The 23,147-nt window shown below is 40.6% G+C and overlaps 2 long non-coding RNA genes and 2 pseudogenes across 4 annotated transcripts; all 4 read right to left on the reverse strand.

The window, feature by feature from the left end:
• Positions 1–187: 187 nt before the first annotated feature.
• Positions 188–721, reverse strand: LOC143535924 (mitotic checkpoint serine/threonine-protein kinase BUB1 pseudogene; annotated as a pseudogene). Its single transcript, XR_013135795.1, has 3 exons — positions 569–721; positions 434–488; positions 188–355 (listed from the first exon to the last, which is right to left on the reverse strand). The product of XR_013135795.1 is annotated as a mitotic checkpoint serine/threonine-protein kinase BUB1 pseudogene (transcript).
• A 90-nt stretch (positions 722–811) lies between these two features.
• Positions 812–1,782, reverse strand: LOC143535957 (uncharacterized). The gene is made up of 3 exons (XR_013135801.1): positions 1,729–1,782; positions 1,414–1,667; positions 812–885 (listed from the first exon to the last, which is right to left on the reverse strand). It is a non-coding gene; the product is annotated as an uncharacterized LOC143535957 (long non-coding RNA).
• A 9,674-nt stretch (positions 1,783–11,456) lies between these two features.
• LOC143535958 (uncharacterized) lies at positions 11,457–12,579 on the reverse strand. Its single transcript, XR_013135802.1, has 3 exons — positions 12,484–12,579; positions 11,576–11,733; positions 11,457–11,499 (listed from the first exon to the last, which is right to left on the reverse strand). It is a non-coding gene; the product is annotated as an uncharacterized LOC143535958 (long non-coding RNA).
• Positions 12,580–16,070: 3,491 nt separating this feature from the next.
• On the reverse strand, positions 16,071–18,849 carry LOC143535959 (transcription activator GLK2-like; annotated as a pseudogene). Its single transcript, XR_013135803.1, has 6 exons — positions 18,568–18,849; positions 18,217–18,357; positions 16,801–17,060; positions 16,688–16,726; positions 16,496–16,615; positions 16,071–16,250 (listed from the first exon to the last, which is right to left on the reverse strand). The product of XR_013135803.1 is annotated as a transcription activator GLK2-like (transcript).
• Between the last annotated feature and the right edge of the window lie 4,298 nt (positions 18,850–23,147).

A 23,147-nucleotide genomic window follows, 5' to 3' on the forward strand; every position in this document is an offset into this window, starting at 1 on the left:
AAAATGTAATGTATGTCATAATTACCGTTTGAAAGGCAATTTGGGTTGATACAAATAGCCATCAGGAGATGGCTTCTTGTCAATCTCCATATAAGTATTATGAAGCATCAAATGAACAATAACACATAGCCCATAATTATCAACCTAACAAAAAGTCAACTCAAATTAGTCATCATGTAAGTCAAACTTAGACAATGTGGTGAAACATTGAACAACATGCCTGGTATGTCCATGGCTTATTCTCTTGCATTTGTACACAACGAAAACCAGACGTTCGACAATCTCCATTAAACTTTACATTGTTGGGAAATAGTTGCATGTCTATTCCTCTACCCCAATCAACAAGACAAAGTCCCTGCCAAATGTAACTGTCAAAACAGCTGTCCAACTAACCTCATCAAATTCATCTTAAGTTCTTAACCCACCTACTTACCTGTTCGTGCCAAGGACCACTACGGGTATCAAATCCATCTTCACTCAGATCACCCCTGCAAAAGTAACAGACTTTAAGCAAAAAAAAAATGATGAAATATGGTGGGTAGTGTAACTATTGTAGAGGTTGATTTACCTAGCATAACGCATCAAGAGATTATCAGGCTTAAAATCACCATGAATAATGCCATTACCATGTAAAGTTTCAAGCATTGAAAGCATCTCAATTGTGTAATGTACACACAAAACTTCATCCATTGACACACCAGTACACACGTTGGTGTTTATGGCATCCTAGATTACATGTGCAAATGTTAAGGAAATAAAGAGAGAAATGACCATGAGCATAATTCTTAAACTCACCAATAGTGTTCCATGTGCCAAAAAATCAGAAACAAGAATGCTGTGGTCTGAATAAAGGTGCAATTTATGAGCATATCCAAAGCATATTCTCTGAAGAGAAACAGTTAGCAAACTATAAATAAGGTCACAATTTCAAATTTCAACCCATTTACAAATGAACAAATTGATTTGGGCATGTCAAACAGGTAAAACAAAATTAGCTTACAGGGAAACGGGCCAAATGGGTAGCTTATTTTAGGGCAATTTCATACATACCCCAAAATACTTGCAATGATCCTATTTATCCAATAAATAAATAACTAATATGCACGTAAGGTTTCATATTTTCCCATTTCAGTAAAACGGGTATATTTGTTATAATCATATTTTTGTTGGGTAAATATGTGCTATTCAAGTTTTAAGGTGTATATCTGAAATTGTGGGTCTATTCCTAAGTCATTTTATAAGAAAGATAAAATCAGGTCTTTTAATATAGTATAGCTTGTGACAAAATAACTATTTATACAAAATTTTGAAGAAAAAAAGGTTTTGACCAGTACCTACAAGTTACCTGTTATGGCCCTTTACGCAATTTGTCATCTTAATACTAAAAAATACTTTGGCAAGAAAAGTGCTTACTTCATTTTCTTGTATTCTGTTATCAAGTTGGCGATACATGTAGAACTCCCACGGGAATGGAGGCTTTTGTATCTGCCAGAGTCTTAAATGTTAGAAATCATAAATTCGGGTTATGGAAAGATAAAAAATATTAAATCATGCATTAATCACCTTCAAAGCGACAACATCATCTGCATTACTGTTGACACACGCCTTGTATACTTGTGCAAATCCACCCTTACCAGCACAACCCTTGATCTGATACTTTTCTCCACCTGTCATATTTTGTATCAGAAACATCTCATAACAACAAGATGTTTGTGAAAGTAGCATTACCTATCTCAATAATCTTATTCCTAACTGACTTGTTCAAAGATGATAATGCTACCTCTTCAAGACTCACCTGAAGAGGTAGGTCCCAGCAGAGCCCAGTTGGACCCGCAAGACTCACCTTAAACAGGGACGTCTGCGCAGAAACCAACTGGATCCGCAGGACCAGCCATGCTCAGAGACGTGACGTCCTTACGCGCAGTACGCAAGCTGGTCCCGCAGGAAATGCCTCCCAATGGTGAAGGACTCCGCCTGTCCCCGCAGCCTCGGATACAAGCCATTAGGGAAGGCCACCCGCGCAGCAAGGCTACACTTACAAGGCACTTAGCTCTCATTCAGTGTCACCTGAAGGAATGAGCGAAGCCGGGAACAATCCCGCACAAGGGCGGGAGGGGGAATACTCCCGCCCAAATAAGCCAGTCCGTACGATACGGGAAGATCTTCTGTACTGTACCTGACGAGGTATGGGAAAAAGATCTGACTAAAGATACGACAGCTTATGGACAACAGTATGGCGAGCAGCATGCTCCTACACTGTATGTCACTATTAGCCGCTGCCTACTCACCAACTCTTGTCATACCACGTGCGTAGCCGGCAGTTGGTGGAAAAGGAATAGTATACAGCAGGCCTGGTCGCTATCAGCCGCTACCTACCCACCAACTACCAGCAGGGCACGTGCGTAGGCTACTGTTGGTGGAACAGGAACACTGTTGCAGCCGGCCATACCTCCTTGGAAACCTACCTTCGGCTATAAATACCACAAATGGTATGACCATCTCATGATCATCATATCTTATCTTATATTATCATATTATACCTGATATCTGCTCTAGCAATCTCTTAATATACATTTATATTTAAAGAGCAATCTAGTCTGATTCTCACGCCGGAGGGTGGTCACAAGGAGGAACCCCCCCCCCCCCCTTCTCAGTGACAAGCTCACGGTGTCTGTTTTGCAGGTTATCAGAAGAACCATCTTCCAAGGGTCTAACCCCTCGTGGGAAACATCTATCTAACCCCCAGGTTACTAGTAATCTGTCCGGGGTCCGGTTAGTGTTTCTTCATTGGCGCCATCCGTGCATAAAGCTAGAACTACATTTTTCTCCAGTTTTTTCAAACTTCTACAAAGATGGTTAGAGAAATTCCGGTAACCACAACCCCAGCTACTGGGGGGAATACCGGTAACACAGTTTTTACAAACACTACCCCGGTTACCCAAGCCGGGGCAAGTGAAGTAAATTTTACGAACACTACCCCAGTTACTCATGCTGGGGCAAGTGCAGTAAATGATCGCCTACTGGGATCCACTGATACCCAGGTTGAGAAACGAAGACTCCCCCGCCAAACTCTCGATGAAGTTAAGGCATGGGCGGAGGCACGACAAAAGGAATTCCAGGCTGAGTTGGACGAACGCTTGCGTTCCGTACAACAGGCCGACGAATTCGAATACTGGGAGGATGACTCGGAGAAATCCGACTCCGACGCGAACCCTCGCCATAGGGCAAAAGGGAAGCGTAAGGAAATGGAATCCCAACCGAAAAGGCATTTTGGACAAGCCTTCAAACCAAAAAGCACAGGTGGAAGTCCACGAGACTTCTCCAAAACGTTCAGACCAAACGTTGCAAATGCGGGAACGTCCAAATTTGCAAGGGACATTGCAGAAGCAATCGCCCCTAAGAGTGCCAAACAAATGCCTAACATAGGCACATATGACGGTATATCTGATCCAGACGATCATTTGAATAGGTTCATAGCGGGGGCAACCGTCAGCAATTGGACGGAACCCACGTGGTGTTACATATTCCAAATGACGCTTGTTGGGGCTGCTAGAGCTTGGTTTGATCGTCTACCGGTCAACCACATCTACGACTGGGCAGACTTCCAGCAGAAGTTTAGCCAACACTTCAGCCAGCAACGGAAGTATACCGAGGAGCGATGGACAATCCTCAAATGCATACGAGAAGAAGATGAATCTCTGCCAAACTTCATCACTCGATTCAACTCAAAGAAGCTAAGTTTGGGCAATATCAGCGAAGATCTTGTTCGCGCTGCCTTCATCCAGGGCGCGCATGACCCAGAGCTCATCCGCACCCTAACGGGTAAAGATGGCATGCCATCCACATGGGATGCCATCATGACAGCAGCAAAACGCTATGCGGAAACGGAGAAGCAACTGGGTAGAGATCTCCCACAGAGCACAAACCTCTACACTCAGAAGACGAGAGAAGACAACGTCCTCACCGCCCGACTAAATAAAAAGTGGAAGCTAGGCATTTGGCAGTCAAGGGTAAACTTTGACACCTCATCCGGCTTGCAACATCGATTGGGCGGAAGGGATAATGTACAGCCGCACCGGAACTCCAGATGGACGCCGCTCACCAAAAGCGTCACTGAGATATTCGCCACTGAAGAGCTCCCGTGGCCAAAGCCCCCAATAATCCGACATCGTCACGATGCTGATCGGAGCAAATACTGTGACTTTCACAAGACAAAAGGCCACAACACTGAAGAATGCATAGACGTAAAAGACATGGTCGAAGCATTTGTCAGAGATGGGACGCTCGCGCACCTCGTGGCGCAATAAAGGCTGAGCAGGCGGGTGCGTGTAGAACCCCAGCTGGGGAAAACACGAATAAAAATTCCAGCTTCAATATCGAGACTACATGCTGCGTAAAGAACGAGATCCCGAACCAGGTGCGTATCGGCTCGATGGCACTCCCATCCCAACAACATAGAAGGGAGCTCATTTACACAGTTTGCATGTAAATCAATTCCAATTTGTAAAGAAAAGGCCAAGAGCCACTTCTAATGGAAATGATTCTCTTTAGAACATCGAAGCTGATGATTTTACATTTATACTTTTCTGAACACTAATATGCTGGCTTTCACTGCATAATTACGTGAAGAATCGTGGCATGGGGAAGACGGCAAAAGACCGCATAAACCCAAAAAGGACAAAACCTTCACGCAGGTCAGTTGAAGGGGAAAAGTTCAGCACCCAAAAATGAAAGTGCCGGTCTATCCGCACGAATCATAATGAGGAAATTGAACAATAACCTATCAACAACCGCGCGTCGAACGGTTAAACTATGCAACACTGGTGACGGCATTCACATTACGTGAAGTCGTTGCGTGGGAAGGCGGTCCTACCCGCACAAACCCAATAACGTGACAAACCTTCACGCAGGTCAGTTGAAGGGGAAGAGTTCAATTATCCCATTAAATGAAAGTGCCGGTCTATCCGCATGAATCATGAAAGGAAACTGAACACTAACCTATTGACAACCGCGCGTCGAACGGTTCAAAACAAAATTCTTAAAAGGATGAGGAAAACCTACACGTAAGTCAGATATGGGTAAAGTTTTGCCATCCTACTAAGTGCAAGTGACGGTTCTACCCGCACAATCACGAAAGAGGAAGCAAAACTTCACACCTATTATCAACCACGTTCAAAGGTTAACTTATCCTCAAAGGATGAGGAAAACCTACACGCAGGTCAGATATGGGTAAAGTTTTGCCATCCTACTAAGTGCAAGTGACGGTTCTACCCGCACAATCACGAAAGAGGAAGCAAAACTTCACACCTTTTATCAACCACGTTCAAAGGTTTACTTATCCTAAAAGGATGAGGAAAACCTACACGCAGGTCAGATATGGGTAAAGTTTTGCCATCCTACTAAGTGCAAGTGACGGTTCAACCCGCACAATCACGAAAGAGGAAGCAAAACTTCACACCTATTATCAACCACGTTCAAAGGTTAACTTATCCTCAAAAGATGAGGAAAACCTACACGCAGGTCAGATGAAGGTTAAAGTTTAGCCATCCTACTAAGTGCAAGTGACGGTTCTACCCGCACAATCACGAAAGAGGAAGCAAAACTTTAACCCATTATCAACCACGTTCAACAGGTTAACTTATTCTAAACACTTGGAAAATTGCTAATTTAAACTAAGTATGCAAGTCATAAGTTTATAAAGCATGAAACCCAAAGAAGGAAATAACAATCTTATACGCAAAAAGATTTATATTTCACAAACGAATTATTACAAGAATGGCCGGGTAACTACCCGCCTACAAAACAAAAGCTAGTCTATCCTAGCAGCGGGAAGGGATCTTCAGAATCAAGCTTCAGGACCACTTCCACTTGGACCCGCCCCATCAGTAGAGCGTGGCGGTTCAAGGAAAGCCTTGAGGATAGCAAGTCCATCATCAGCAGCAGCGACTTCCTTCACCTTCTCCACCACCGGATGCGGGAAGGCGGCATATTGGTTCACCGCTTGGTCATATGCAGCTTTGGTGTCCACATCGAACAAAGGGAAGTTGGAAGGCGGGACGCCTTTCTCAACGAACCCTAGACCAAGCAGGAAGCCGGCCCTTTCCCCATCCTCATGAGAAGCGTTGAGGGCTGCGCTCATGGCATCATCGTAAGTAGTCTCTGAGAAGACCCGATGCACAACCTACAAAGAAAATACAAGTGTCAAAACACCTTTTCTATGTACAAAGGAAAGCGTGAAGACGTAAAGCTAAACATACCTGAGTCAACGCTTCTCGAAGAAGCCATTCCTTGGCAACCAGAGCTTCTTGGAGGGCGGCTTGAGCTTGGGTGCGGGCGCGTTCGGCTTCGCTTTTGTTAAGGTTGGCAAGTAGCACTTCCTTTGCAGCAGCCTCTTCAACGCCCTTAAGCTTCCGCTCGGTGTGGTCAAGCACGCCCCTCTGGTCCAGGATCTCTTGGAGCTTCTTGGCATCTTCCATCGCCAAGGCATCATGAGCACGTTGGAGAGCCTCTAATTTGGCCTTGAGCTCCTCGTTCTCCACGCGTAAAGGCTCAGCAACGGCTTCAGCCTTGGTGGCCCTCTCGGTTGCGTTCCTCGCAGTCTCCTTAACCAGCCGAAGCTGTTCGTTAACAGCTTGGGCAGCCTTGGAGCGGGCCTCGAGTCGCGCTTGAACTTCAACCTCGAGGGCCTTGAAGGCCTTTTCCTTCTCCGCAGCAGCTGCAGCCAACTGTTGGTTCTCCTCCCGAAGAGCCCGCGCTTGAGATACTTCCTTGGCGCGAGCTGCTTTTAACTTGTCGTTTTCACGACAAAGCAGCTCGACGCGCGGCTGCATCCGGGCCTAGAGAACCCGAAGCTCATTGGTTAGCCTACCCTCCTGGTAGCTAGCCATGGCTTCCCCCAACGCACCATGGGGAGCAGCGTGGCGAGCCCATTCCACGCACTCCACAGGGGTACGAAGGGTTGTTCCTCGGCGTATGTTCCATCGCGGAACATACACTTCATTGGAATCCGACACTGCAAAAAACAAAAAAGCAGTTAGGAAAAAGATGATAAAAAATAAAAGTGAAAAAGGGCCAAAGGAACCCTACGCACCTGTAGGGTCTATAACAGGCCGATAGCCGCCGAACCCATCACCTGAACCCAAAGGAAACCCATCCAAAAGGTCAGGCAGATGGGAAGGTGGCAAAGATTGGCGAGTACTCCCATGCGTACCTGATGGGCCGGCCGTCGGTGCCAATGGCGGGGGCATGGTGGCAGCCGCCGCAGTCGCTGCCGCAGAATCTGCAGCAATCGTAACCGCCGGCTCGGTGAAAGATGCTGTAAAAATCGCACTTACCACCGGCGGTGACGTCATCCCGGCTGGAACAGTCGGCTCAAGGGAGTGAGCAACTGATCCAGCGGAAGCAGGCGCAGGCGCCTGGGTCGTCGCCTCAGGTAGGCTGACCGAGCCTACCGTCATCGGCGGAGGGGTACTCCTCTGCGCTCCACCTTGGAATGCGTCAACATCCACGCCTGCACAAGAAGATAAGTGTTTTAATAAATTTATAAAGTGAAATCTACAAAAATAAGGATGTTTGTACTTACGGGTTTTCTTGAGCCTGAACGTACGGACGGGCGGGGACGAGCCCGATGGAGCCGGTCTCTTGATGCCGGTCACCGTCGTCGTCGTTGGTTCTCCGGAGGTAACAGTCGTAGCCTCCGGAGCAGTGGTCTTCTCACCACCGGGGTTCCCCGCCACCTCTTCACTATCTGACTCGGTGTCAGATAGAAGCACCGGATCAGCTGTGGAGGCCACCTTCTCCTTCCCTTTCCCGCCGGCAGCCTTCTTCTTCCGCACCAGCGGAGGACCATCTGCGGATTCCTCAGAAGAAGACAGGATGTCAGGAATTCCAGCAGCGGGTACAGCATTGAGGGGTTGAGGATAGAGTATCGCCTTACCTGGCCGCCGTTGGCTCAGGATCTCGTGGCCCAGCGGATAGAACTCCACAAACCGATCCGCCGTTTGTTCCAGAATGGGCAACTCGTTCTCGTCTAGAGCACGAGTACCCACCCGCACGGGACCGTCAGCTTCCCGCGGGTACAGGAGCGACTCCAAATCGTTCCCCTCTGAAAGAAAAGAAACAGTTAGAAGACAAACTCATATCAGCAAGAAAGACAAGACATACCATAAGGAATAGAGTTCAAACCGTATTCGAGAAGGATGGGAAACCGAGACGCCTCCTTCCATACCCGGCTCATCCCCAGCATCACCATCCCGGACTCCGCAAACCGGTAAACCGGAGATTGGACCCGGGATATCTTCGCGAACCATTCCGCCTCCTGGTAGTTGGAAGCGTGAAGGCTCGGAAGCGCTTGCCCCTTCTTAAACTTCATGGCAATGGGGATGGCGCGGGCAGAAATGTAGAAGAACTCCCGCTTCCACGATCGGAGACTGCGCTCGGTCACGCAAATCTTCAAACCCTTAATACGGGTTGTCAGGGTGTACCACCCCTGGATGCACCTCCAAGTATAGAAGGTCATCAGGCGGTCCACATAGGGCTCAATACCCAGAATCCGGCACACCCACTCGAAGTGCCGGATCTTGGCAATCGCCATCGGATGCACCTCGGTCAAGTGCACACCGTGCCTCTCCAAGACACGGTACACAAACTTTGTCAATGGGAACCTAAGGTTCCCATAAACAAAGAATGCAGCATATACCCCGATCTTGCCGCTGGGGGCATCGTACACAGTCTGGTGGGGTTCAGGAAACTCAGGCTCAAGAGACTCAAGCATGAATTTCCTGACGACGTACTGGTACTGATCGACAGGTAGAGCACACTGGCACTCGCCAGCAGTACTCCTATCGTCGGCTACAGCTTCAGCATCATGGGAAGACATATTGCAGAGGAAGAAGAAACGATTTCGGAGGAATGCTCAACTGAATAAGGGAGTATTCACCAGAAATCGCTTTAGAGATGAAGAGAAGAAGTAAAGGTGTGAATTACAAAGGACCCTCTTCCCCTTTATATAGTGATCGCAATTAATGCGGTGAATTTAATGCGAAGGAGAGAGAAATTGACGGTGCAATGAAACCGTGACATGTGGCACCGGGCAAGCTGGCAACAGCTGTTGACAGGACGAGTGCCATTAATTTCGCGGCCACGCGCCCGAAAAATCGCGCCCACGCGCCGTAAAAAGCGTCTGGAATGACCATATAATGTCACGTCACCATAACTTCCTGCACGTCCTGACACAGTCAGAAGAAACCGTCGCACGACGTTTCAGAGGTTTGGACTGTTCCTATCTTTCCACCAACCTTTCGAATTTCAAAATTCAAAATTTAAAAATATTAAAAAATAAGCGGGAAAATACCCCTTACCTTGGCAAACAAGTAACCGTAAGACGGATGCGGGTACAGTGTAAAGGCAAAACCCTTCACATACCTAGCACCCGCAGGGAATTGAAGCCAAATATTCCTCGGCAACCAAGTAACTATAAGACGGGTGCGGGTACAGTGTAAAGGCAAAACCCTTCACATACCTAGCACCCGCAGGGAATTGACTCCAGGAATACCTTGGAAGTAAAGTAACCGTAAGACGAGCGCTGGTACAGTGTTAAGGCAAAACCCTTCACATACCTAGCGCTCCGTTGGGAATTGAAACCAAGAAGGATCTTCTGGGCAATGCTTGCGGAAACGGAAATAACATCCCCGCATAGCGGGAACGTCAAGAACTACGTTGTTTGAAGCTCCACGATGGAATTGGTGGTTTTAACATAATTGATCACTATGTTCAAAACTACCAAAACCTCATGGAGAGTCCACACAAGTGGGACTCAACGCTCCTGACTTGCGAGGAGTTTACAGACCTACCCGCATCATACCCAAAGACCAAGCAGGAAACTCAGGAATTTCTGCAAGTGACAAGGACTTCCGCGGGAAGAATCCCCATGGAAAACCTTCAAAAACCCTTTTCAAAACCCTTTGCTTAAGTCCAAAAGTTCACCTCACTTTATTAAACACGCATGAGAAGAACATTGGACTGGGGGGACTTGAAGAGGTAGGTCCTAGCAGAGCCCAGTTGGACCCGCAAGACTCACCTTAAACAGGGACGTCTGCGCAGAAACCAACTGGATCCGCAGGACCAGCCATGCTCAGAGACGTGACGTCCTTACGCGCAGTACGCAAGCTGGTCCTGCAGGAAATGCCTCCCAATGGTGAAGGACTCCGCCTGTCCCCGCAGCCTCGGATACAAGCCATTAGGGAAGGCCACCCGCGCAGCAAGGCTACACGCACAAGGCACTTAGCTCTCATTCAGTGTCACCTGAAGGAATGAGCGAAGCCGGGAACAATCCCGCACAAGGGCGGGAGGGGGAATACTCCCGCCCAAATAAGCCAGTCCGTACGATACGGGAAGATCTTCTGTACTGTACCTGACGAGGTATGGGAAAAAGATCTGACTAAAGATACGACAGCTTATGGACAACAGTATGGCGAGCAGCATGCTCCTACACTGTATGTCACTATTAGCCGCTGCCTACTCACCAACTCTTGTCATACCACGTGCGTAGCCGGCAGTTGGTGGAAAAGGAATAGTATACAGCAGGCCTGGTCGCTATCAGCCGCTACCTACCCACCAACTACCAGCAGGGCACGTGCGTAGGCTACTGTTGGTGGAACAGGAACACTGTTGCAGCCGGCCATACCTCCTTGGAAACCTACCTTCGGCTATAAATACCACAAATGGTATGACCATCTCATGATCATCATATCTTATCTTATATTATCATATTATACCTGATATCTGCTCTAGCAATCTCTTAATATACATTTATATTTAAAGAGCAATCTAGTCTGATTCTCACGCCGGAGGGTGGTCGCAAGGAGGAACCCCCCCCCCCCTTCTCAGTGACAAGCTCACGGTGTCTGTTTTGCAGGTTATCAGAAGAACCATCTTCCAAGGGTCTAACCCCTCGTGGGAAACATCTATCTAACCCCCAGGTTACTAGTAATCTGTCCGGGGTCCGATTAGTGTTTCTTCACATGGTATTCCTGAACATAATAATGTTAAAAATATGACATTAAAATAACAACAACAACAACAATAATAATAATAATAATAAAGCATGTGCTTATAACATCAGAGAAAGAAGGTTTTACTTTGTATTTTGACATTTGAGCATTCATCTTGTGCAATAGACTTTTTATAATAGAGGGTGACCATGGATTCACATTTGCATTCTCTCCGTCCATCTAGAAAAATAAACTGTATACATCAGTAACAGTCTCGTCGGATCTAGCAATATTACTGTCTTTAAAGCTAGGACTTTGATTATGCATCATCATCATCAGGTACATAAGAATCTGATTTGTGTAATTATACTTGTAAACTCAAAATTACAAATATAAAATCAATCATATGGGGGATACCTTTGGAAGTGAGTGCGCAGCTAAAATTGAGTGCATTCTCTCAAGAAAATATTCAAGTGCCTTCTTCAACCTCCCTATCGGTTCAGCATTCCTAAACCAGAACTCATCAGCAATCACACCGAAACATATAATCAAAATTAATGCCAAAAGTTGAAGATTGTAAGCACCTTGAAATGCCTAATTGATACATTGAATGCGCCTCACTCAGCATCCCCATTCCTTCCAAGACCAGCGCGTACGACTTGTACAGCAAAGCTTTATCCAAGCAAATTTTCAGCTGCTCAATTTCTCTGAACACAGCCTTGTGGTCTGGACTAAAATCCATCTGCAAACACAAAAGCACTTTCATTTTATGACCAAATAAATATTGAAGAGCAAAACTAGGGCTTTAAATGAACCGAACCGGACGAAGCCTTGCTCATGTTCGTTCGTTTAGCATTAAGCTTGTTCATGAACACTAAGCAAACAGAAAATCTTGTTCTTGTTCGTTCGTTAAGGAATTGAACATGTTCTCGAACGGTTCATGAACGCAAACGAACATGTACCATTTAAGGAAAAAAAAGCAACATTCTTAATCCAAAGCAGTAGACATAATGTCACCTTAATTAAATATAAAGTTAAGCACTTGAGATAATAGTAATCATGAACATAATCATCACCCAATTGGCGGTTTTATCATGATAATGTCAACGAAGCACAAATTAGATTTGTTGTTAGTTAAAGCAAAGACATCATAAAGCAAACCATTAACGAAACGAACTACACATAAACAACAAAATTATCAAACTTAAACATTAGGTTGGTAAGGTTTATTACAAATAAAATATTATAAAAATATAAAACAAATCTTTAACTAACGAACATAAACAAACATAAATGAGCACATTAGCGAATGTTCACCTCTGGTAGCGTTCGTTCATATTACTAAATGAACAAATTTGTTGTTAGTGTTGGTACATTTATTAAACAAACCCTAGGCTTAGCGTAATTAAAAATTCAAGCAAGCAGACTTAGTTTTCAGCTACGAATCTAAAACAAACACTATTGAATAGTAATTTGTATAAGCAATACATACATATATAAGCCAGATCTTGAGGAATCGGATGTCGTTTCGATAATTGGAATGATGCTTGAAAGTTTGGATACAGTGAGAGACAAGGTAGTAAACATCTTGGCCGTCCGTTTTGGATAGATCTAACTTGTCTAGGGCTTGTTTAATGGACCTAAATAAATAAATAAACAACAAGGCAGTGGAATTGGAAGATGTTTAATAGAAATTGGAAGTTAAAAGAGAAGAGAAGAGAAGAGAATGAGTTACCAGAGGTGTGGTAAGAGAGGGTCGTCGTTGGCCATCTGTGGTCGCCGGAGATGACCAAAGGGGCGGGGAATTTAATATTCGAATCAAAATATTCAAAACTATATTTGTTAATTATAACTAAAAAAAAGCAGCAACCTTTATTTAAAAAAAACTGCATGAGTTGAATTTCAAATGTAACTTTTCTAAAAATTTGTATTTGAAAGAAACAGTTACATTATCTAACAAATAAGTTTTATTAGGTCTACTGCAACTTTATCTAAGCATTCCTAATGGATTCTTCAAATTATGTGAGAGGTTCTCCATTTTTTTAGAGATGGTTAAAAGTGGTTGTGAGAGTACTGTTCATGGTTAAATTTGGAGAAACACATTGTTCATCTCTATAATTTTTTAATGTTTTTGAAAGTGGTTGTGAGTGAATGAGAGAGAAAATGTAATGATAAAAGTATAAAAAAATATTATTTAATTAAAAATGAAAGAGAAAAGATGGTGTTTTTAATGTAATTATAGAGATGAAGATGAAGAATGGATTGAGAATGCTCTAATCCAATTTTTTTTGTGAAATAAAGGTTGCCTAGGTAATTTTTTTTGTAGTGTATATCATATTGTAATTGATATTATTACTATCTTATTTCCAAAATAAAAGACTGTATACCTCCATGTTCCATGTAAAAAGAGAGGAGGCGAGGACTTTTTGCTAACATAGAGGGGAAACAAAAGAGTAGACTCTCTTTGCGGATGACTGTCAATAGACTACTAAGACTAAACTAGAGTTAAATGTCATTTTAGTACATGTGGTTTGTCCAATTACGTGACTTTAATACCATTTTTGAATTTATTGCAAATGGTTACCTCACTTTTCTAAAACTTGCAGTTTTAGTACTTTTTTCTAACCCCGTCTATTTTGTCCATTAATTTAGGGGCAAATTAGTAATTTCAATTATTTTATTTATCTTCTCTTTTGAGCAAATTGCCATTTTCATACTTGTGGTTTGTTTAATTACGCAACTTTAGTACATTTTTTTGAATGTATTGTAACTGAATACTTTGATTAGTTTTGGATAGATAGACAAACCAAGAGAGGCATTACATATTACATTTAAAATATCATCTCTAACCCTAAATGAACAGATCACCCCCCCCCCCTGCGCTCATTGATCCTTCAAACCATAACCATTGTTCATCTTCAAGTTCAATGAATTATGATATGGTGTTTTGCCCATTTGATTCGTCAGCCGTCATTCATCTACAAGTTCAATTGATGTTATACTAAGAGGTGCGAAGTTGTGTGATTGCTCTTTGGCTTGATCCTTCAATGTGTTAAAAAGCTATTGTTATCATACCCGATATGAAAAAAAAAGTTCAATGCACATAAAGAAATTGCAAGAAAAATGGCTAAGATAAACTCGGATCTTGAGCTACTAGATATAAGTTGGCAATTAAAAACAAAAGGCTTAAAAATATCATGGATGCTTTTCATCTTCTATAATATATTTTAGTTACCTTTTAATTGTAATATGTAATGTTTTTTTTTGTTTGTCTATCTATCCAAAACTAATCAAAGTACCAGTTGCAATAAATTCAAAAAAATATACTAAAGTTGCATAATTGAGTAAATCATATGTACTATGACACTTAGCTCAAAAGAGAAAATAAATAAAATAATTAAAATTACTAATCTGCCCCTGACTTAACGAAAAAAAAATAGATGGGGCTAGAAAAAAGTACTAAAATTGCAAGTTTTAGAAATGTGATGTTGCCATCTGCAGTAAATTTAAAAACGGTACTAAAATTGTGTAATTAGACAAACCACATGTACTAAAATAACACTTAACACGACTAAACTATTATTGGAAAAACGACTAATCACATTTGTCACCCTTCTTCAACTCTACATTATATCTACGCCTATTTTTCGTCAGTGAGTGTGATAGTTTTTATCTTTCATTATGCATAAACTATTTATCATCTAACCTACACCCTTGAACCACCATGTATATATCTTTCACCACTTCTTAACGTGCATGGTTCAAAAGAAAACTACATACACATCATTTGCATATTCTCCCGTACGGGGTAAGGTGTTTTAATTATCTTGCCTCAAAAGGTAAACTTAACGTATATCAAAGGTGTGTAGCTCGTGCAATCCAAGATTCAATCACTTGGGAGTTTTGAGGTTTCTTATTGATGCACACAATCAACAATGTCATAGATCGATTGATTAAAGTAAGACTTTGATAACTTGGTGTCAAATGCGTATGTAGAGTTATCATTGTATGAATTACTTATATTAATGATGGATTGAGACGGTACTGTAATTCTATAAAGAAATAATGACTACTTGCACGATTAGTTTTAAATCTATAAAAATGGCAATTAACCGACAACATACACGCGCATATGCAAGTGTCGAAGTGCAACTATCACTCATGTAATATAGTCAGGGAAAGAACCGGATCCACGAACACAGCACTTTCCACAAATGCTAGACCTTTATTAGTATTTAATCTAAACTTTTCTTTAAATTAATTTGTGTATATGTTGTTCACTTATATGTGTTATAATCTACTAATTTATTGAGAGATTGTGTGTACAGTGTTTAAATTGTAGAGTACTACTTTCTAATGAATGAAACCTTAGAGCATCTCCACCGGTGTGTTTGTGGAGGTTTTTGTTGACATGGAATGGTGCAAACAAAGTTTACGGATGAAGACAAACGTTTGTGGAGGTTTTTGTTTGTATTCTCAAACGTTTGAAAGATGGGTTTGTAGTGGCCCCACCACAACCACTACACACAAATCATATATATATATGCACATATATATTATATAGTAGTAAAAGTAGGTAATGATGTGGAATATGAGGTAGAGGTTTTTATTAGTTTATGAGTGGAGTAAAAAGTGAGGCTTTTTAAAGAAATGGTTAGAGTACGATGTGACGATGAGGTGGAGGTTTGAATTGGTTTATGGGCGTGGATGCACTTATTAGCTTGTTTAACTTACAACATCCTTTTTAGCGTTACTTATAAATTTTACCCACAGTTTGAACCATTAGAAGTAACACGTACATGACTTGTGCTAGTAGTCTTTTGCATAAACAAGTTTAAATTGTCTCACATGAGAACGTGAGATGCACAAAAGTAAAGTAAAGTATATGTTTAGTATAACTGTTTAACGTACTTCAACAGTTCTTGTAAAGAAAACGAAGAATACTTATCAGGTTAAAACTTAAGATAAGACACGTACAAGATTAACATAAGGTAAGCAAAAACATGAATTCGCACATCCAAGTGCATGAAACGTCGTCAAATTGGAAGGGGTTCAACTTCTTTTCTGGATCAATATAAGTTGCCCAGAAAGCAACCACCATATGTATTAATCTGCTCAAGTAGGAGGTATTTTTTGAATCCCTTGTCTTTGTAATTCCAGCATCACATTATCAAGAGCAGGTGGTTTTAGTCCAAGTGGAAGAGGCTGCCATGGTTGCGACAATATGTCTCCAATTGCTGCATCAACGCTCTCTTTCGACTGTTTCACAATATTCGTGACAATGTTGTCATTGCATATATTTTTAATTAATAAATGTGGATATGTATAATATGTATGGATTTTTCATATGGAAAATTAAGAAAGTTGTTTTGGTCCTTTAGTTTAATCTTGTAACTTGAGAGAATTTAGATTGTTTCATCCATGCGTGATGCAACATGTGTTATTTGTGTGGACTTCTTGTGATCACTACATAAATATAGAAGGTTGTTTGTATGGGTACTTACAGGATGTAGATCCAATGGTGGTTGGGGGCAAGGTTGTTCGGTCGAAGGAACTGTATCTATCTTATACATGGCTTGGGGTGGTGGGATACCAGGAACTTGTAGATGTGGAGTTGGAAATCTCTGGAATTATATAACACAATCATGTTACCAAACAAAGTAAATTAAGAATAATAATATATAATATACGCTTACCATTTGTGGTGGTGGTAAAATTTGTGGGAAGTATGGTGCCTAATGCACAAACGAAAACGTCTGTTAAACAAGCAAACAAACGGATCAAATTGAAAGGAAGGAGAAAAACTTACCCTTTGATGCCAGGTTGGTGGAGGAGATGCTGATGGTAGCCAAACATGCGAATGTGCATGTGCAAATGGTGGTGTGTGGCCGATATGAGCATCAAAGGTCGATCAATGGAGGGGTGACCCCATACGTGTAAGAGCCGATAATGAGGGAAGCCCATGGTTGGTGGTGGTGCAACCGTGTCCCTCTTGCCACCACGTCTATGGCTCCAACTCGCCACTTCAGCTTCTCTAGCAAGCACATGTTTCCGGTGCGACCTATATTTCTGTAACAATTCTTTCAAATTAGTTAGCAACACATATAATACATCTCTTGATAAATAATAACAAAGTCACATATTTGAATATTCAATTAAACTTACGCACACATTTGGTACCACATAATTAAATATGTTACTTAGAAACATAATTACATGTGAGTAAATGAAGTTATGATTTGAAGGAAGTTTGAAGTTTAATTGATTTGATAAAGGCAAAGGAAAGAAAACAAAATACTGATTGCCACATCTCTGTCATGTTATGTTGTCCTTTTAGGGTACAAACTACTTTATTTCAAAAGAATTTGCAAATTGATTTTGTCCATGATAAGTATGCATGTGAAGAGTTTTTAACCATATTCGTTTTTGATATAGCCTGATGTTTGACATCTTAGACCCAAATAATTGAAGGGTATAGGTCGAAACTTTTGTTTTGATAAATTATTATATCTATACATTTTTTAAAAGCATCATTACTTTCGGATTAAAATCTTTAATTTTGGAAAACTATAATATTTTACGTGTTTGGAACACATGAAAAGATAGGATAAAAAATCTCAAACTATAATTTTGAGATTGTTTTACATGTTTTTCAAATTCTCTGTATTGTTTAAAAAGATAGGATAAAAAATCGAAATGAAACTATACTCATTCACAAAACAAAAGGTTTACACTTTGGCAGGAAAGCATATATGAATGGGTTTCAAAAAAAAAAAAAAAAAATTCGAGATATGGTGATACAAGGTATAACGGTAAAATAACTCAATGTAGATATAAAAAATTTTGGCCATTTAAATAAAGTTAAAAGACGCACTACTTACCATATAAAGGTAAAAAAACAAAGTTGTTAGACCAAGTGTAGTGGCAACGTTATGGAGAACGTTTTGGCCCAAAATGCCAGGAACACCCCCCCCCCCCCAAATTCCCAAGCTGCCGACGTGTTTAGGCGTTTTGAGCTTTAAAAAGTCTTCCAATATTGTTGAGAAAACGTTGATGAAGATGATGGTAACATTTAATTGACAATAGCTTATTTTTCCTAATTTCACTAAATAAATATATTTGAAATATTCTAGCAACTAAATCAAAGAAAAATTAATAAATTAATTATTTTTACATCAGCTTTGCAAACAAATTTGATTTTTTGGTTTGATCGATTAGTATATACCTGAAGATGACTAGCAATGTTATGGCGAGTAAGAGAAGGAATACCCATAATCTCGAGAATTCTTGACGGGACTGCCTTATCCACCCCTAACTGTTCCACCGCTTCCACGAATCGCCGATGTAGCTCCGGGGTCCAGTCCACCTATGAATCCCAGTGCAAGTTTCAAGTCTGTTCGACTAATATAGTTATATATATGGGTGAGATCCAATACAAATGAAATTAATTATCATACTAAATGTACAAATAACTAGACTAATTATTATTATTGAGTAGTTATGCTATTATATAACTACTGTGATTTAAATCATAAGTTCACAAACACCTTCATGAATAGGAAAAAAATTTGTTTACCTTCACTTTCTTCTTGCCTTGAGATTTCTTTCCTGCTTCACTTGTTTTGCTGCTCACAACTTCTTTTCTTGATGATGTCAAATCTTGTACTTTCTGATCACCATTATAATACGAAACTCACATGAATCTTCTCCTCCTATTTCCAAATCAGGTAGCATGTCCATCCCCGCAAATAAATCATCAAAATCGATACTTTCCAGCAAATTATCGTCCGAAAACCTAGACATCTCCCATTCATCTCTACTGTTGTTGTTTTCTAGTGGTGACACAGTAGCTAACATTACAACAACCTGAGAATATTATATCACAATATGACTACAAGATGATATTCTAATTTGCATATAAAGGTTTTTTTTTTTCTTCCAGGTGAGAGTGATTTTGAGATTCAAAAAAAGATGGTTATGTTACTTATGTACGTCTGTGCAATAATGGGACTGCTGTTATTGTGTGTGAGGTTGGATCTCAACCACAACAGATTTGAGTCGATTCATTATGAAGGGTCTTCTTTGTTTGTACTTGTACATATGCTTTTTGAATTTTTTGGTCATATTATATTATATTATATTATATCATATCTCGAGAGAGACATAATGTATATATAATGGAGAGTGTATGATTTGTGGGTGAGGTTTTTTGGGGAGCTTTTATAAATGGTGAACTCGTGAGTGGGTTTAATATTTTACGAGATTTCTTTTGGCGACAGTGATGGGAGCAATGCGAGTTGGTCAGTGAGAGAGAGGGACCGCCCTACCTATATTAAGTGTAACATATTTTTCATCGGGAGAAATTTGTATTTATTTTTTTCATTTTGTTGATGTCGTGTCTAAGATGTTTTTGAAGTTAGAAGTGACTACTTCAAGATATTTAGTTTTAGAGATATTAAATGGGTTTATTGTTAAAGATAAAACAAAAAGGATGGTAATAATTTGCCAAAAAATTTAATGTTAAATAGCCGAAATTATGATATGATCCATGTCTAATTTGCAATGTTATGAACATGAGCTCTAGGCTCTAGCAAGTTATGCCACACTCGAATTAAAAATCAATAACATACTCAATAGTCATTTGTCCGTACCGTTTATTCATTCTTTTGTATAAATCTATACTCGTTTTTTAAAACATTTTTCTGTAAGTTTATGTATGTATACCCACCATGGCGCCAATGAAGAAACACTAAGTCGAGCTGGATAGTCCGACTTGATGAATCCCCAACTGAGTATTCTGAAGCGCTATGAGAACAGATCCAAACTAGTACCTGCAAAGCAGAACACCGTTGAGTCTCGTTACGGAAAGGACAGAGTGAGGGGTCTTCCCGAACCACCCTCCGGCGTGAGAATCAGTACTGTATCTTAATCGGAAATAATACGAGCACCGGTGTGACATTCGTCAAATTCAGGTCTTGTTTGTATTCGTTTTTGTATTTGTTTATAATGTAAACCGACCCAATTTGTAAACCGAAGCTTATGTTATAATCAAAATGATGGATTTATGTTACAATATTGTTTCACACTTGTTGGGTCTTGAAAACATCCTATTTTTATTTTTATTTTTAGTTATTTATTTATTATTTATTTATTTATTTTTTTGTTGTTTTGTTGTTTTGTGTTTTTGTCTTGATTCATTTTGCATGAAAACTCTTGTGTCTCACACCCATATTTGACCACCAACATTACCCTATATATACACCACATTTCCTCTTAATTTTCCCTTGCTACAACTCCAAAAAAAAAACTCTCTCAAACATCAAAGATTCAAGGTTATCTTCTTAAGTGTTCTTGAAGGATTTTGGTCTTTCATCTTAATTAGTTTATGTAGCCTTATTAATACTTGTTTATGGTTGTGCAACATATATATAATATACATCCCTTGTTTATCTTTGGTAGTTACTTCTCCGATTCCGGTCGGTGAGGTTTCGGACCCCATAAGGCAAGGCTTCATAGAGGACTTCGTGTCCTTGATATATATGCATCTATATAACTTGTTCATACATATTAATATTGCTTATTTTAGTTTGTTGGTCATGTTTACAAGTTCCATGGTTATGGGTTTTTAAAAGTCTATGCTTCGGTTTAACCGTAAATAGCTCTAAACCGTAAACCGAACTTTGTTACTAGTTTTGTTTGTTTAAACATACTTAGTGTTAGATCTAAGTTTCTAAAATCATTTTTACAAATTCTATGGTTATGGGTTTGTAGAATCTTACCTCGGTCTTAACCCGAAACACGATCCGAACCGAAAACCGAACTTTTGTTTAAATACTTTATTGTTAACTTTTGGTATTTTTTTATTTGTACATTATTATACAAGTTCTTTAGTGTTTGGACATGTGGAAACCATCTATGAACTTGTTGTGAGATGAAAACTGAACCAAACCGATTCTTGCTCGCTTAAGACACACAAGTGTGTTTTTTTTTTAGCCATCAAGACTTGTATATTTCTTTAAAAATAGTTACAAATTGATTTTTAAATATTTTCTTAAGTACTTGGAAAATGTTGGATCCAACTTGATCTCATAACAAAGTTTGGACCGACAAAACCGAACACTCGCTTAACGTGCGTTGTTAGTTCTAAAACAATGGAACTACATACTTGGTTAAGTCTTATTAAATTTTATTGAGTTATCTCATAACATTCAATATTTTGGAAAGTTGACTTTGGGTTTGACCAATTATCAAGACCCGAACTGACAACCCGAACACTCGATAAAAAAAAACCGTTTTAGTATCTTTATTCCAAAGGGATTTGCATTCTTGCATTTTACCCACCTTATTACTTAACATAGGTTGGCCCAGACAACATACCCATCGAGGTGTGGAAGTGTCTGGGGGAGGAAGGAGTCATGTGGTTAACTACTCTGTTCAATAGTATTCTCAAATCAGGTAAGATGCCAGACCAGTGGAGGAGCAGCGTTGTAGTTCCTATCTATAAGAACAAAGGAGACGCCCAATGTTGTGGTAACTACCGAGGAATCAAACTACTAAGTCATACTATGAAGCTATGGGAAAGAGTGATTGAGGGTAGACTTAGACGAGAAACTCAGGTTACGGTCAACCAATTTGGCTTCATGCCGGGGCGTTCCACCACAGAGGCAATACACCTTATAAGAAGATTAATGGAAAAGTATAGGGAGAAGAAGCGTGATCTACATATGGTGTTTATTGACCTAGAAAAGGCCTACGACAGTGTGCCACGACAGGTGCTCTGGGAGTGCTTGGAGGGTAGAAGAGTGCCCAGGAAATACATAGAGATAATTATGGATATGTATACCAGGAGTGAAACAAGTGTCCGTGCGCCAGTGGGGGATACTGATTTCTTTCCTGTAGAGGTAGGTCTTCACCAGGGGTCAGCGTTGAGCCCGTTTCTTTTTGCAGTAGTCTTGGATGAGTTGTCAAAGTCGATTCAGGAGACTCTCCCGTGGTGCATGATGTTCGCAGACGATATTGTGTTACTTGCTGAGAAAAAACAAGATCTAAACATGAGGCTTGAGGAGTGGCGAACAACCTTAGAGACAAAAGGTTTAAAGATTAGCCGATCTAAGACGGAGTACCTCTACTGTGATTTTGGTGGGATAAACGACAATGAAGACACACAGATCACAATTGAAGGGCAGGTGGTCCCGCAGGTAACGAAGTTCAAGTATTTAGGATCTTTTGTACAGAGCGATGGGGAATTAGACAGTGATGTGACCCACCGAGTTCAGGTAGGATGGTGTAGATGGAAAGCAGCCACAGGTATATTGTGCGACAAGAGTTTCCCGACTAAACTAAAGGGAAAATTCTATAGGGTGGCAGTTAGACCTGCAATGCTATATGGAACAGATTGTTGGGCCATCAAAAAGGCACAAGTGCGGAAGATGGAGGTAGCAGAAATGAGAATGTTACGTTTGATGTGTGGGCACACAAGGCTAGACCGAATAAGAAACGTTGTGTTTCGCGAGAGATTAGGGGTGGCGAACATAGCAGACAAGATAAGAGAGTGGAGATTGAGATGGTTTGGACATGTAAAGAGAAGACAGACGACGAATCCTGTTAGATCTGTAGAAAACATTACTATAGAGGGGAGGAGGGGTAGATGACGACCGAAATTGACTTGGGATGAGAGGATTAGGCATGATTTGATAGACCTAAACCTCTCCGAGGACATGGTTGAGGATAGGAATTCGTGGAGAAGTAGAATTAAAGTTAAGGATTTTTAGAGAGAATTGAATACCTTAGGGCTTAGACTTAACTTATTTTGTCCACATACCATAATGGTATTTCCCTTGCATATATTATTATTATTATTATTATTATTATTATTATTAGCTTTTATATAGCTGTTAAACTGTGATCTTATTATTAATATTATATAATAATATTAATATTAATATTAATATTATTATAATTACTAGTAGTTTTTATATAACTGTTAAAATTTGATTTCCTTTATTTTGCTTTATTTTCCTTTATTTTGCTTCATACGCATGTTCTTAGAGCCGAGGGTCTCTCTGGAAGCCACCTCTTTATTCCTTTGGATAGAGGTACGGTGTGCCTACATCCCACCCTCCCCAGACCCTACTTATAGCTTTGCTGTCGGTGGGA

The sequence above is a fragment of the Bidens hawaiensis genome, unplaced genomic scaffold (genome assembly GCF_021521415.1).
Source record: "Bidens hawaiensis isolate Kalapana, Puna unplaced genomic scaffold, B.hawaiensis_p1.1 tig00010730_1, whole genome shotgun sequence".
In the NCBI taxonomy this organism is placed as follows: Eukaryota; Viridiplantae; Streptophyta; class Magnoliopsida; order Asterales; family Asteraceae; genus Bidens; species Bidens hawaiensis.